We start from the raw sequence: 17,302 nt of genomic DNA on the forward strand, positions 1-17,302 counted from the left end.
CCGCTGACTCTGCCTCAAAGAATTCTTTCACAGCAAAGACAGCACCACCAACAATTACCATGTCCAAACTGACAGTCATAAGAAAAAATAATCATCGGACTGGACACCCCATAGGCGATGAAACCACACTCTTGATCATTACAATTGATTGCTTCCGGGAGAAAAAAAACTGACTGTGAAATCCTTAACACACATCTAGAGAACAATTATACAGTCCCTGAAATCGAACCACCAAATGGTGACCAAACCAGTGGATAAAAGAGGTGCCATAGTAGTCTTCAGCCATGACGACTACATTAATGAGACCAATTGACAACTCTCCAACACCACCTACTACAAAGAACTCAAAAGACTCCCACACCACAATTTACCCAGGAATTTAAGGATATCATCAAATCCTTCTCCAAACATCTCCAAGAAAAACTCTACAACCTCATCCCCGAAGAACCTATCCCATGGAACTTCTACATGCCTGCCAAGATACACAAATAAAAAAACCTCAGTCAGACCTATTGTGTCTTGCCATGGCAGTCTTACTGAAGGAATACTGGGACTCATTTAAACCATCCTCAAATTACTCACCAAACAAAGGGCCAGCTTCCTACAGGACACAACCAGCTTCTCCAGAAACTCCACAACATTAACTACCTCCCTCAGAACACTATCCTTGCACCTCCCTATACACCAACATGCCTCACAATGACAGCATTGCTGCCTGCCTCAAACTATTTACAAGAGAAGGGACAACACTCAGATATTAACACCAAACACACTGACAAACTCATCCATTCCATCCTCACCCATAAAAACTTTATATTAAATAACAAACACCTTGTCCAAACCATGAGAAGAGCCAAAGGTATTAAGATGGGTCCCCAATCTGCCAACCTCTTCATGGGCCATCTTGAAGAATTTCTGCACATATGCATCACAAAACCAATTATATACCTGAGGTACATAGATTACATTTTCATCCATTGGACAGACAGACAATCTAAACTTCCTCATGGATTTCCACCACAACTTCAACAACCACCACCCATCCATTAAACTCTTTCATAACCACTAAAACCCAAATTGTCAATATCAGGTGTCAAAACAAATATTAATTAAATATTAAAAATCGATCTCAAGTTCTCAAGTAGCATTTTTAAAATGTTTTGCCTACCTGTAAATCTCAGTGACTACTGATGACTTTGTCTGTTTGCATGTGTACAGTGAAATTGAAGCTTACCAATTAAAAAATCTAATCCTTCCAAGTCTATGCACAGTGAATGAAGTGGCTGAACTCTATTGAGTTTTTATCCTCCACATTCTAGGATTGTCCCATGCACTGGTCACCATCCAACCTGTGCAGAGGTCCCAAATCTGCTCATTTATGCCCCTGTAAATATCAGACTCAGTCTATTAGTTTCAGCAGAGCTACTTCAGTTTACCATGGGGTAATTGCAAACAAGATACCAACAACCATCTAATTCACTATACATCATTCAACCTAGGCATTGAATGAGGCAGCAGTTCCTGTGGAAATAATAATATATGATTATAAATATATTCTAATTCACCACAAGGGAGAAGAGATGCACGGGCATCCTAAATTCTGATATTTGTTGCTTTGGGGCGTGGGGGGAGACCTAGGGTACCCCTTACTTCCTCCATCTCAATTTTTTAATAAAATAGAAATAAGCTGTTTGAGGATTTAAGTACTTTTATGTACTGCCTTCCTCTGTGTTTTTAGGCACTTTTGGGCCTAATAGCTATTATGAGCCTGTCTACACTACAGCAGTCCAGAGATCTAGGCTAAGAATCAAGAAAACACTTAAGCACCCATTGAAATCAATCATTTAAGTATATGCTGAGATGATTTCATAACTAGGGCCACAATTCACCAATGCGTGCCATAAACTGGACCTTAACTACGTTCTACGATCAGGTTAAACTGAGTATTTCTGGGTACGGAATACAGTTAAGGGCCTGTCTGCACCACAGTGGCTCTGAACTCTTGTAATTATCACATAGACAGGCCTCCTAGTGCTTCTTGATTTGGGGGACACAAGCGCTTCTCTGGACAGATCTTGTCACTTTGATTACAAATAAAAGATTTAATGTTAAATAGCCAGTTTGGGTTTTGAATACTTAGATTGGGGTTGAGTATTGCTTGGGAAAAAGATGCTTATTTCAGTTCACTTCTGATAGGCACATACATTTCAAATAGGATGAACATGATAGTAATATAATTTTGGGGGGGGGGGAAATCAGTCTCTGCTTAACTTGGCCTTTTAATTTCCAATGCAGCAGCATGAACTGTTCTCTCTTTTCTCCCACCGCTCCCTCCCCCACCCCCTTTTTTTTTTCTTTTTTTTTTTTTTTTTTTTAAAAAAAGGGCACAGCAATGGCCACTGGCCAGCTGACAGACAGCAGCAAAACAAAATTTTCTTCCCTCAACTACAAAGATTTTGCTCCCATAGTCTAATAAAACACCACTTTGAAATGACATTTTCTCAGAGAAAAAAGAAGAGTGCAACTTCTTAGATCGCCTTGTGAAAGAAATAATAGTTCAAAACTGTGGCTATGCGTCACTGGTTAATGACACCGTATTTTGGACAATGAATTTAATGCCATAAAAGCTAAGCTGCTTCAAAGGATTATTTCAGTATAGAACTGTAAGAACGGTTACTGTTCTAGAAGACTTCAAAACAGGCTCGACAAATATTTTATTCTGGACTAAAGGAATAAGCTACAAAGATGTAAAGGCTTTTGAAACCAAGCCCATTAATATACTCCATTGCCTGGCAAGGGAGTACATTAAGGCCTGATTTTCAATGAGTTGGTTGCACCGTTACATAAGATGAACACATACCCATGTTCTGCTTGCAATTACCATGAATGGGTGTGGAAATTAAGGGATTTGTGCACACATGTAATCATAAAGTAGCTACTCAGATTGCCCCCTTTCTAAATGTTGGTAACTGGACCACCGAGGCCTCACCCCCTTTCGCCCCTCCCAAGATCCACCCCCGTCGTCCTTCATCACTGCATAGTGCCTCAAATAAACATGGTAAGTTCATTTTTGTCACTCTTTTCTCTCTGAGAATGTCATTTCAAAGTGATGTTTTAACTAATTTGTATTTTTGGTACTTGTATTAATTTTAGGGCTGTCAAACTCAAAAAAATTAATCGTGATTAATCGCACTTATAACAGAATACCAACTGAAATTTATTAAATATTTTGGATGTTTGTCTACATTTTCAATATTGATTTCAGTTACAACACAAAATACAAAGTGCACAGTGCTCACTTTATATTATAAATATTTGTAATAAAAATAAATATAAAGTGAGCACTGTACACTTTGTATTCTGTTGTAACTGAAATTAATATATTTGAAAATGTAGTATACATCCAAAAATATTTAAAATAAATGGTATTCTATTGTTGTTTAACAGCATGATTAATCGCTTGCCAGCCCTAATTAATTTGTAAGATTACATATACTTGTTGCTATATAAACATTTATAAAACACAAAACAAAAAGTAATTTGTTCCTCATTTGAACTTCAGATGCCAACTTAAATTACCACGCCACTATACATGAATCCAAGTTACTGGGTTGGCATTTTGAGAGGGGGCTAAAAACTCGGGGGAAAGGCTTTCATTCACAGGGCAGTAAGAATATACTAGTACTGATTGTAAGTAAGCCTGTCTCCGAAAGATGCTTTAAAATGTGAGTTATTTTGAGGCACCGTGGTCTCTTGAAAGGCTTTAAATAATTTATTATATTCCAGAAGAGTTAGCTCCTGACTGATAGCTCTTCTGACCTAATTTAAAATGTAATTTTATGTATGTTCATAATATATACATACACGCTACATTCACGGTGTATTCTAGGGGGAGCTTGTAGCAACCCCCATAACACCCCTATATTTAGGCTGCCTAACACTTTTCATTTTAAAATATTCTTGCTTTTTTTAAAAAAAAATTTAAAAGGACCTCTAATAACTCCTCTGTTTGCAGCACACTTTTGAAATTCAACAGAGAAAAGGCCTTTAGGCTAGAGAAGTACCTTTTCTTTATCCAAGGACATTTCACTCAGGTTTCAGCAAAATAGTTTTTAAAAAGGTTTCAGAGTAACAGCCGTGTTAGTCTGTATTCGCAAAAAGAAAAGGAGTACTTGTGGCACCTTAGAGACTAACCAATTTATTTGAGCATGAGCTTTCGTGAGCTACAGCTCACTTCATCAGATGCATGCCGTGGAAACTGCAGCAGACTTTATATATACACAGAAAATATGAAAAAATACCTCCTCCCACCCCATTGTCCAGCTGGTAATAGCTTATCTAAAGTGATCATCACCACACGATCCATCGTCTACAGCCAAGCTCTGCGATACAACCGCATTTGCTCCAACCCCTCAGACAGAGACAAACACCTACAAGATCTCTATCAAGCTTTCTTACAACTACAATACCCACCTGCAGAAGTAAAGAAACAGATTGATAGAGCCAGAAGAGTTCCCAGAAGTTACCTACTACAGGACAGGCCTAACAAAGAAAATAACAGAACGCCACTAGCCGTCACCTTCAGCCCCCAACTAAAACCCCTCCAACGCATTATTAAGGATCTACAACCTATCCTAAAGGATGACCCAACACTCTCACAAATCTTGGGAGACAGGCCAGTCCTTGCCTACAGACAGCCCCGCAACCTGAAGCAAATACTCACCAACAACCACATACCACACAACAGAACCACTAACCCAGGAACTTATCCTTGCAACAAAGCCCGTTGCCAATTGTGCCCACATATCTATTCAGGGGACACCATCACAGGGCCTAATAACATCAGCCACACTATCAGAGGCTCGTATACCTGCACATCCACCAATGTGATATATGCCATCATGTGCCAGCAATGCCCCTCTGCCATGTACATTGGTCAAACTGGACAGTCTCTACGTAAAAGAATAAATGGACACAAATCAGATGTCAAGAATTATAACATTCATAAACCAGTCGGAGAACACTTCAATCTCTCTGGTCACGCAATCACAGACATGAAGGTCGCTATCTTAAAACAAAAAAACTTCAAATCCAGACTCCAGCGAGAAACTGCTGAATTGGAATTCATTTGCAAATTGGATACTATTAATTTAGGCTTAAATAGAGACTGGGAGTGGCTAAGTCATTATGCAAGGTAGCCTATTTCCTCTTGTTTTTTCCTATTCCCCCCCCCCCCCCCCCAGATGTTCTGGTTTAACTTGGATTTAAACTTGGAGAGTGGTCAGTTTGGATGAGCTATTACCAGCAGGAGAGAGAGTTTGTGTGTGTATGGGGGTGGGGGGGATGTGAGAAAACCTGGATTTGTGCTGGAAATGTCCCACCTTAATTATGCACATTGTAGGGAGAATGGTCACTTTGGATGAGCTATTACCAGCAGGATAGTGAGTTTGTGTGTGTGGTTTTTGGGAAGGGGGGTGAGGGGGTGAGAGAACCTGGATTTGTGCAGGAAATGGCCCAACTTTATTATCATGCACATTGTGTAAAGAGTTGTCACTTTGGATGGGCTATCACCAGCAGGAGAGTGAATTTGTGTGGGGGGGGTGGAGGGTGAGAAAACCTGGATTTGTGCTGGAAATGGCCCACCTGATGATCACTTTAGATAAGCTATTACCAGCTGGACAATGGAGTGGGAGGAGGTATTTTTTCATATTCTCTGTGTATATATAAAGTCTGCTGCAGTTTCCACGGCATGCATCTGATGAAGTGAGCTGTAGCTCACGAAAGCTCATGCTCAAATAAATTGGTTAGTCTCTAAGGTGCCACAAGTACTCCTTTTCATTTTATGCAAGCTATTTAATGAGCTGTTCGCATATTTTATATAACCACACATTTAAGCTTATGGTCAACACAACCTGGCCCCAATAGCAACGGTAGGCTATTGAAGGCACAAAACATGGCAGCTGTGGCTGAGGTAGATGGGTGGGCAAGCTGTGGCTCTTATAGGGAAAAAGACCTCCACCTAGGGCAGGGGAGCTATTCAGGTGGCTGGGAACAGGTGTTGGATGATGCTGGGAGGGGCAGTTGAGTGGGCACCTGGTGCAACTGGTTGCGGGGCGAGGTAGATGGACAACGCAGCCTGGGGCTAGTATCAGCTTCTCACCTTATGTGAGTGGCAGAGTGCTGCTACAAACACACCTAATCAGCTCCAATCAAGGTGGATAGATTGGGGCTGGCTGAAAAGCTTGTACTAATTTTAGGGCTGTCAAACTCATGTGTGCTGGCGAATGGCAACACCTGCCAGCCCGATAGGCAGGAGCTACAAAGGCTGGGAAGGAGTCAGAAGGAGGGAGGCAGCCAGAGAGAGAGGCCCAAGCCCCCTAGCTGGTTACCAACGCAACCTGTGGTAGGCGAGAAACCTGTAAGGATTGTATATAGTTGGACACTGGTGGTGGGAAAACATTTAAAGAACAAAGGGCATGGGTGTTACACAGAACTGAAGTCTCCCTGGATTTATTTGGGAGGGCAACCAGCCCCAAAAGAAGAGGGGCCAGCCGTGCACCCCATGACTCCTGGGGCTTGTCCGGGATCCTTTTGTGCCTGAGCTACAGTTTGGCAACCTGGAGATGAAGGGAGCCCTGCAATGGGCTGACTCAGCAGATGGAGGAGATGCAGAAGATGCTGCAGGCCTTCCAGCAACCCCACCAGAGGGAGAGAAAGGCTCTACTCGCCTGGCAGGACGAGGAGCAGAGGACTTTACAGGACTTTATTAAGGAGCAGGTGTGGGTGCAGAAACAACTCCTGCAGAAACTGATGAGTTCCTCAGGGGGAGACGGCACCCGCATTACAAGGCTGGGCCTTTGTAAAAGGGGCCCCCAACAACCCCGATGCCTTCCTCTGCACCTTTGAGTGAGTGGCCATGGGTGCTGGATGGGACAGGGTAACCTGGGCCCTATGGCTAGCCTCATATCACACCCGCAAGGCACAAGCTGCGTATATGGCCCTGACTGATGCACAAACCAGGGAGTATGACACCATGAAGGTGACTGTCCTAGGCTGGGTGTGGCTTTCATCTGATAAGTATAGACAGAAATTTATGTCCGCCAGGTGGATGGGGGGCGTGCGGCACTGGGCCTTCACCCAGAAATTGACAGACTGGGGCACACTGTGGTTGCGTCCTGACATCCAAACGGTGGGACAGATCATGGACCAGGTGATATTGGAACAGTTTGTGCAGGGCCTCCCAGAGTGTATGCGAGTCTGGGTCTGATGACACCAGCCAGGCACGGTACAGGCTGCAGTCAAGCTGATGGAGGAGTATGCAGAAGCAGACTTCCCTCCAAGGGAAAGCTGGATACTGCGGGACCCAGGCGAAGGGAAGAAACCCTCCCCCCCACCCCAGGAAAGAGTGTGCAGAGAAGAGAAAAAGGGAGCCCCTTGTCGCCCAGGACAGCTTGTATGCTGGTGTTGTGGGTGGCTGGGACATAAAAGCTGGGGTTTCCCAGTGATGGAATGTGGCGTAACTGAGTTCTGTGGCTGGACTGAGCTTGTGGGGGTGAAAGAAGAGGTGTGGTTTGGCCACCATCCCCATGAGGTTGGGGAGAAAGCCCCAGAGGCAGACACGGCCTTGGCCTGCTCACACGTGCAGTGGAGGTTGGTAAAGCCACACTGGCTTATCCCCGAAAAGAGGACAAAACTCAAATGCATCCACGGGGATAGGGAGTATTGTCCCGTGCCCAGGTGCCCCTAGAGTTTGGGGCAGGTTCACCTAGAAATGGGTGGGGGTAATAGAGGGGTTACCCTACCTCGTAGTCCTGGGGATGGACTGGCCACCTGTCCCTAAAGGGAAGGAAGGCAGAGGGAAGAGACCCACTGGAAGAAAGAGGGGAACTAAGCCAAAGCAGGGAAGGAGACCCCTACAGGGGTGGACCCCGGGGAGAAGGAGGACCCACAGTCCCAGGGAGAAGGGGATCTAGACACCATAACCAGAAAAGAGACCGCACAGGAGTAGAAGAAGGGGGACCAAAGGAGCACCCTGCACTAGAATACACAGGGGAGGAGACCCTGGGGCACAGGGGGAGTAGCCTAAGGAAGACCTGAAGGTGGGACCCCCCAGACAGGGAGGACTGAACTTTGCTGGGCTGGGAACCAGGACCTAAGACACTCAGCAGCCCAGGTGAGGTCTGCCCCAGCCCTAGTCCGCACCAGAGAGGAAAGGGGAACAGCTAGGATGACACATCTGAAGCTGCGACTGGTGTGAGGACCTCTGGGCTGCCGCAGACTTCTAGGGCAGCCCATCCCCTTCCCAGTGTACCTTCTGTAGGTGGGGGACGAGTGAACCCCACAAGAATGGGCCCAGGGACCCCATGAGGTGGGCACGAGGTGCTTCCCCAGAATAACTTCCCAGGCAGAGGGAGGTGGGCTGAGCAAGGCCATGCCTGACAGGAGCTTAAGGGGAGGGAGGTGTGTGGCAGGGTGCTGATGCTGCTACAAACACACCTAATCAGCCCCTGCCACACCAGCCCCAATCAAGGGGGACAGACCGGAGCTGGCTGAAAAGCCTTACGTCTGCTGACTGGCAACAACTGCCAGCCTGATCGGCAGGAGCTGCAACAGCTGGGAAGGAGCCAGAAGGAGGGAGGCAGCCAGAGAGAGAGAGAAGTCAGGCAGGGAGGGAAGTGGAAGCCCTCTAGTTGGTTACTGACCCAGCCTGTGGTAGGCAAGAAACCTGTAAGGATTGCATACAGTTGGACACTGGTGGTGGGAAAATGCTTAAAGAATAAAGGACAGTGGTGTTGCACAGAGCTGAAGTCTCCCTGGATTTATTTGGGAGGGCACCCAGGCCCAGAAGAAGAGGGGCCAGCTGTGCACCCCGTGACAGGCTGCCTCTGCCTCCTCCTGAGTGATCATTCCTGGCTGGGATCCAGCACGAGAAATGGCGCCTGTCCACTTGTTCAGAGCCACAGCAGTTCCTGGTGGCAAAGAGGCACAATTGCAGACAAATGCCTGCAGCTTTCCCCACACCTGTGTCAACTGCGTAAGATTCAGTCTTCATTGCAGGAATGAGTTCCTGGGATACCAGATTGTGTTGCATAACTGTACAACACTTGGCAGTTTGCAAAATAACAACTGAACATGAATATTCTAAAGAGGTGGGCTGGCCACTACAGCATCACCAACACATTGCGCCGAGAACAATTTTAATTATGGTCCCTCATGCAGCCTCGTTATACAAACTTTAATTACACTGTTAAATAGTATTGTTTCCACTAGACCCCTGCCTTATTCAGTCCACAGGTTGGATGCACAAAGGGGCAGAATTAAAGTTGCACAGGCAACCAAAAACCTGCTATTTCCTAGTTCATGACTGCAAACTACAAAAGATCTACATTAAAAGAAAATGTATGTAATATGTAGACACACAACCAGTATACCCATTTTAAGAGACAGTTGTTTTGTAAACAATGAGAATGAATCAAGACCTTTTTCTTTTGATTAAACCCTTTCAAGATTGAGCTGCCCCTCCAAACTTACAGCCCCCCTACACACATCTTCATGGGCCCCAGCCTTACGTAAGCTTATTCTACTTGCTACTCTTATTAACACTCTCAACAAAAACCATGTAACTTGTTAAATAATGAATATGTTCTAACATGACCTGATTTTCAACTCAGAAATCAAGTACGTTTGAAGTAGCATTTATTTTTTAAATGGACAGGCAATATTCAAGTGTTCCTTCTTCAACCTTTTTGCTAATGCACCACAGTCCTGACATCAGGCTTAACTCTTCAGCTATTGTCCAAGTCCTGAGCCTTTGTGTAGGCTGCCACTTGCACCAAAAATTACATTGTGGCACTTTGATATATAGAAATAGCCACAAAATAGTAAGTTGAAACCAGATTTATGTTCACGTGATTATAGCCATGATCAGAAGGTAAAGAGTTAACCCATTATATTACTTATTACCCTCCCCGCTCTTCTTTTGATCTTTTATAAACTTTTCCACACACTTTAAAATATAATTCTTCCCTCAAATCCATTGTTCTAGAATTCAAAACCTCTATCCCCCCAGAGGGTTAATCAGAATGCAAAAGCAACAGAAAATTCCAATTACTGCTTGAGAGCGGTACTAAGACTTAGTTTGATATTTGATATTTTCAGTACTGATCAAAGAGAGTGCTAACATTAATCTCTAAATTAATTTCAATGAAAACTCTCTCTTCCTCCCCCTGTTAGAGACATTGCTGGAAATCATCTTTTGTCAGTCCGCAGACTCAGGTGTTAAGTTATTACGCATTTGCCTTTAGAAATGGAAGTGAAGAGAAAAATCTTTTGTGAAATGGGATAAAACAATGTTAAAGCCAAGAATTCTAAAAGCATTAGACTGCTACCATAAAACCCCCTTTTCATTCTTCATTTCCTTCCAAAATCTTCCTGAAATAACCATGTCCAAGGAAGAAGAAATCATTTTTCTTGAACAGCTGAATTTCAGTAATTAGAGATCTACTCTATTAACCTTGTTGGATTAATTTCTCAAATTCCTCAAAGAGCAAGGACAGGGTTCTGCCCCTTTTAACTATCTGACACTCCTCAATTTTCCATGCACCATTTCTGGGGCTATCTTTGTGGTGCTACCCCAGCCACACAACCTCATGGCGATGCACTATTTAAAAAAAAAAAAGTTTACATCAGAAGATCCCTATTTCATCATAAAATAGTGCTGAAATTGGAAAGTGAAGGAAATCTTGCCTTCCACAGAAAAAAGGATAGTTAAAATACTGTCCTGAGGAACTTCAACTTCATAAGGAGGTAAGCAGTGGGTGCTCCTTATACAGCTTTTAAAGGTTGTGTATGGCACAAGTAATGCATTGACTAGTAAAAATATTAACCTATCACGTTATTATGCTATTAGTTTTCTCTGTGCTAAATATAATGCAATGCAGAAAACGATAAAAGGCAGAATTTCTTTTGCTGGGCATAGTCTTCTCTCTTGTTTATCTGTGTAGAAGCAACGGACATACTTTAATACAGTCTAAGCACAGTATTGTCAAATGAGGCATTAGATTGGCAGGCAAAAGTCAGTACAGGTATCGCTGTAGCCACTGGTCAGGACTTCATAATCCACTTCACAGTGCCTGGGGAACCAGACAACAGATATAGTAAGGAATGCACTGTAAGAGTGCTAAGTTCCTGTGGGAGCCTAAAGACTGGAGGTGTACCCTGTTGACAAAAACTGCATTTTTCAGTGCTCAGATGGCTGTTGCAGCTGAAATCTACACAACTTCTTAGAACCGTGATTAAGTCTGCAATTCCTGCTCGTCTCCATGGAGACCAATGCTGGCTCAGAAAGTCACTAAGGCCTGGTCTACACTTAAAATGTAGGTTGACATAGCTAGGGAAACTCAGGGGTGTGAAAAATCCACACCTCTGAGCACCATAGTTATGCCAACCTAACCTCTGAGGTAGACAGAGCTAGGTCAGCACAAGAATGCTTCCATCAACCCAGCTACTGTGGATTGGGGACATGGTGTTCTTACAGAGACAGATAACCTCATCTGCAGCGACAGAAGGGGTTTATCCGGGCACAGCTATGGCACCACAACTATGCTGCCATAGTGCCTATGGCACAGACATGGCCTAAGTGCTTTAAAATAATTCCTGTTCATTTTGAAGTTAAGCATTTAGCCCATTTTGGCCGATCAGACACTTTTTCCCATGGAAACAGTAGCAGCAGGAACAGCCAAAAGTACAGCTATAAGAATATTTTTACATTGGATTTCATCTGTAATTGCAACACTAAACACTGAAAATGGCACTTTAAAAAAAGCAGTCTTCAGAATTTAGAAGCCAACAAGCCTGTCGTGCCCTCTGAATTTTTAACGTGTTCAAATATCTTTACGAGTAAGATGTTTGTGTATGATTGTGCCATTGTATGCAACAGAACCCTTAATGGGTTAAACTCAGCTCTCCCCCTTTTGCAGACAATCTATGTCCTCTGGGCAGTGGCCTACTGAAATTATCTTTTTGGTACTGGTCTCCTACTGTATAACACCATTAGTTGCAACAACAGGTGATGAACAAGACAGTACCCTAAAAGCACCTTCTACATTTTGGGTCTAACAACACTAACAGAAGGTGTATTTAGTTATACTGGATGCCAACAACTTCAGTATTCTGCACCACAGACCTGAAAGATTTCGATTTCCAGAATAATCAGATAAATCAGCAGGAATTTGTTAGACACAGTGCCTTTTAAACAGTTTAATAATATTGCTCTTCTCAAACATTAGGATATTTTCAATATAAAAGATATTTACATGGTATCTATAAAATAAGCTTAAAAAAATTCAGGGAAGTAAGTTATTGATATCATTCATTTAGCACTGTAGTTCTGAATCTTTTGTACACAAGAGACTTGTACAAACCTTTATATACAGATTATTACAGCAATCTGCACTGCTGCCCTGAGGGTAGTTGGATATTAGGAAAAACTTTTTCACTAAGAGGGTGGTGAAACACTGGAATGCGTTACCTAGGGAGGTGGTAGAATCTCCTTCCTTAGAGGTTTTTAAGGTCAGGCTTGACAAAGCCCTGGCTGGGATGATTTAACTGGGAATTGGTCCTGCTTTGAGCAGGGGGTTGGACTAGATGACCTTCTGGGGTCCCTTCCAACCCTGATATTCTATGATTCTATAAGCACAATTCTATCCTCTCTACCTCCTCTTTTACCCTCTAAATCTGGCACCACCCTTGACTCAACCCTCTTTTCCTCTCTCATGGCAGTAAATATGCCTATCATCACTGTAGCACCATAGCCTAAAATGCTACCCAAAATGCCTTAACACACACCATTACTGCAGACTTATGTTGTTCTCCCCTCATTCTATTGCAACTCCCTTCTCTGGCGTTTTCCTATATCCCAGCTCTCAATGTTTCAGTTAACACTGAACTTCCTGCACATCTTCACAGAGCATTACAACCACTTCAATCAACAAAAGACTAGCAGCATCAAATTAATCAGATACACATTTCCATATTGCCCTCATTTTAAAATTTTGTTTATAAATTTGATTGCCATTACAAAATATAATATTTACAATCAGTGCCGTTGGAACAATTTTTACAGTGGGGTGTTGAAAACCATTGAACAAAAAACTGTACACCCTGTATATGATGGAAACCACTTGAAGTCAGAGGGTACTACCGCACCCCCCAGTATCCCTAGTTCCAGCACCCCTATTTAAAATATTCTTGGGACTTCTAGAGCCTAAATTAATCTTCCTTACAGCAGCTGCGTAAAAGAAGAAATGAGACAGCTATGAATGATCCAGTATTTTAAACCAACTTTCTTCAGTAAGAAATGGTAAATCAATATGCTGATTTCTGAAGTAACCAGTACACAGAACTATTTGTCTTCAAATGTTTCCTTGTCTTCCAGGAAGCAAAATGCAATTTGTTCCATGGGCAGGTAATAGTTTCCACATAGTATATAAGTAGAGAGAGTTGCTGTGGGTTCAGTGGTTTAGAGAATGGTTTTTACAAGGTCAAAAAACTGTTACATGCTTCCATGTTTTATTAATCTGCCTATCCCATTTTACCAAGAGGCACATCAGCATCTCAAGAAATACCTACATGAAAAATAACTTCCATTACAAAACCAAACTTGAGCCAGCTTTGGTTCTGAAATCAGTGAATGTATACACAATTTGACATAACAGAATGTTCTTTTTAAATAAAAGCATAAATATTTGATATTAAAATCGCATGTCATAAAATATGGTGACACACATAATTTATGTAAGATTTCCCAGGGGAATTACCTGTCAATGCGTGAAGGTTTTTATATACCTTTGCAGAGTCCTGTGCAACTGGCAATGTTCTAGCTTTTTTCACACTTTTGGTATAGTACATGAACTATTTTTATATTTTTAATACGTTACATCATGCTGAACTATAAAAACATTTTCCTGGTTTCTAACAACATGGATCAATTTTTGATTTTAAAATATTATTTCATTAAAAGTATTCTGCCTGCAAATAATAAGGGGTATGACACCTGGATATTATTGTTTTCTTTATTTTCAAAATAAATAAAGTTATTTTCTGTAAGAAAAGCTTAACAATGAAATAGTTTTTTGTGCCATTTTTAATATACTGAACTATTCGTTCCTCTAGGAAAATTAGGGTTATGGACTAGTGGTACACAGCCACAGTAAAGGACATTTATTTTGCTTTATTTTCCCCCTTTAAAATACTTTTCCAGATTTGTAGAGGTTTTCTAATCCTTTCAAGATATTTGGTTGTTGCACAACATAGCAAGTTTCCTAAATAGGTTTGATATGCAAAACACTACTCCATTTGAATGAAATTATGACTATAGTATCTTATTTCCAGTTTAGTTTAATACTTTAAGTACGCTTACTAAACATAAAATTTAATGTAGGAAAAACAAATCCCCCTTGATCTCTAAGAATAAAATTTGCTATATAAAATCCTTAAATTCTATTTAATAAAAATATGCATTTAAATCTATTAGGAAACATTTGTTTATTAAAGACTCTGGGTAAATATGCCATTTTTCATAAATTTCTTCTCACAAAAGACACAAGATTGACCCATCTCATGAAATCTGCTTTTATCTGTTAAATCAGAATTTTACTACTTATGTTTTGCCTTTTTAAAGTAAACTGGAATGTTAATACCGAGATAAATCTAGGTATTTACCCAACTATGTGAAATCTTACTTAGGTAATAAGTGCTTCTAACATTATGTCAAACAGTAAAGATAAATGTGAACATTCTTGTCTTGTTCCTCTTATCAAAGTAAATGGGGGAAAACATGACATTTCTCAACTGAGAAGTCCATGGTACTGTACAGAGTATGTGCTGCCATTGTTCAAATTCTGTATCGAATTCTAATTTGTCTTTCTAGCTTTTATAAGACGTATTTGCTTCATGATAATACTGGAGTTAATTTCCTATTCTATTAGCAAAGATTGTAGTTATAATTTGTGTCCATGTGAATTAGCAAAATGGGTCAATTGGAGTTGCAGCTAGCAAGGGATTTAAAGAGTAACAAGAAGGTGGTCAGGGAAAGTGTGGGACCCTTAATGAATGGGGGAGGCAACCTAGCGACAGATGATGTGGAAAAAGCTGAAGTATTCAATGGTTTTTTGCCTCGGTCTTCACAGACCAGGTCAGCTTCCAAACTGCTGCATTGGACAGCACAGTCTGGGGAGGCGGTAAGCAGCCCTCAGTGGTGAAAGAACAGGTTAAGGACTATTTAGAAAAGCTGGACATGCACAATTCCATGGGTCTGGATCTAATGCATCTGAGGGTTCTGAGGGAGTTGGCTGATGTGATTGCAGAGCCATTGGCCATTATCTTTGAAAAGTCGTGGCAATCAGGGGAGGTCCCGGACGATTGGAAAAAGGCAAATATAGTGCCCATCTTTAAAAAAGGAAAGAAGGAGAATCCGGGGAACTAAAGACCAGCCAGTCTCACCGCCGTCCCTGGGAAAAAAAAAATAATAATCAAGAAATCCATTTTGAACCACTTGGAGGAGAGAAAGGTGATCAGGAACAGTCAACACGGATTCAGCAAGGGCAAGTCATGCCTGACCAACCGGATTGCCGTCTATGATGAGATAACTGGCTCTGTGGATATGAGGAAAGCAGTGGACATGATATATCTTGACTTTAGTTTTTGATATGGTCTCCCACAGTATTCTTGCCAGCAAGTTTAAAAGTATGGATTGGATGAATGGACTACAAGTTAGATAGAATGGACTATAAGGTGGCTAGATCGTTGGGCTCAACGGGTAGTGATCAACAGCTCAATGTCTAGTTGGCAGACAGTATCAAGCAGCATGCCCCAGGGGTCAGTCCTGGGGCCGGTTTTGTTCAACAGCCGCATTAAAATCAGTAAGTTTGCGGATGACACTAAGCCGGAGGGGGGTGGGGGGGGAAGAGGTAGATACGCTGGAGGGTAGGGATAGGGTCCAGAATGACCGAGACCAATTGGAGGATTAGGCCAAAAGAAATCTGATGAGGTTCAACGAGGACAAATGCAGAGTCCTGCACTTAGGATGGAAGAATCCCATGCACTGCGACAGGCTGGGGACTGACTGCCTAAGCGGCAATTCTGCAGAAACGGACCTGGGGATTACAGTGAACAAGCTGGATATGAGTCAACAGTGTGTCCTTGTTGCCAAGAAGGCTAACAGCATATTGGGCTGCATTAGTAGAAGCACTGCCAGCAGATTGAGGGAAGTGATTATTTCCCTCTATTTGGCACTGGTGAGGCCACATCTGGAGTATTGCGTCCAGTTTTGGGGGGCCCCCCCACTACAGAAAGGATGTGGACAAATTGGAGAGAGTCCAGCAGAGGGCAACGAAAATTATTAGGGAGCTGGGGAACATGACTTATGAGGAGAGGCTGAGGGAACTGGGCTTATTTAGTCTGCAGAAGAGAAGAGTGAGGGGGGATTTGATAGCAGCCTTCAACTACCTGAAGGTTTCCAAAGAGGATGGAGCTAGGCTGTTCTCAGTGGTGGCAGATGACAGAACAAGAAGCAATGGTCTCAAGTTGCAGTGGGGGAGGTCTAGGATGGATATGAGGAAAAACTATGTCTCTAGGAGGGTGGTGAAACACTGGAATGGGTTACCTAGGGTAATCTCCACCCTTAGAAGTTTTTAAGGCCCAGCTTGACAATCATCCTGGCTGGGATGATTTAGTTGGTGTTGGTCCTGCTTTGAGCAGGGGGTTGGACAAGATGACTTCCTGAGGTCTCTTCCATTCCTAAACTTCTATGATACAATAAAAGTATGCAGTTTATTAATTATTAGTAGTAGTATTACCATAGCACCAGGAGTCCCATTCATGGACCAGGATCCTACTGTGGAAGTTGCTGTGTGACCAAAACAAAGAGTCCCTGTAAGAAGTTTGGCCCAATTTCTGAATTACTATTCTTGGTTCTTTTAGGGTTTGGGGGACTTAAAATCTCTGTCAACCCATACTTAAACTTTCTCTCAACTCTAAAGGACTGCGCACACTACCACACATGCACACACTCTCTCTCTTCTCCCACTCTCTCTCAAAGCATATGTTTGGCATTTTACAGTAAGAAGGGAGATAAGGATGCAGAGGAAGAAAAATTATTTTTAAAACAAAATGTTTTGTTTTTATAAGTCACAGTTTGTTCTGTTGCTGGAGTGTTCAATACTTCATTGTTTGCTGGAGGGAAAGAAAAAAATATTCTGACCTTTAAAAAACAGTTTAAAAGTGGTTAGGTAGAGAAGAATTA

The 17,302-nt window shown here is 42.3% G+C and overlaps 1 protein-coding gene across 4 annotated transcripts in view; it reads right to left on the minus strand.

Moving 5' to 3' along the window:
• USP22 (ubiquitin specific peptidase 22) overlaps positions 1-17,302 on the minus strand; it is a 195,235-nt gene that overhangs the window by 93,230 nt on the left and 84,703 nt on the right. The window contains exon 1 of one of the 4 annotated variants that reach the window (XM_073361870.1): positions 16,857-17,096. The exons of the other annotated variants lie outside the window; for them this stretch is intronic. The gene's annotated coding sequence lies outside the window, so the exon portion shown is untranslated. Of the gene's footprint in view, positions 1-16,856; positions 17,097-17,302 lie in introns of those variants that run through there. 4 annotated transcript variants of the gene reach the window in all.

Source organism: Lepidochelys kempii, chromosome 10 (genome assembly GCF_965140265.1).
Source record: "Lepidochelys kempii isolate rLepKem1 chromosome 10, rLepKem1.hap2, whole genome shotgun sequence".
NCBI lineage: Eukaryota > Metazoa > Chordata > Testudines > Cheloniidae > Lepidochelys > Lepidochelys kempii.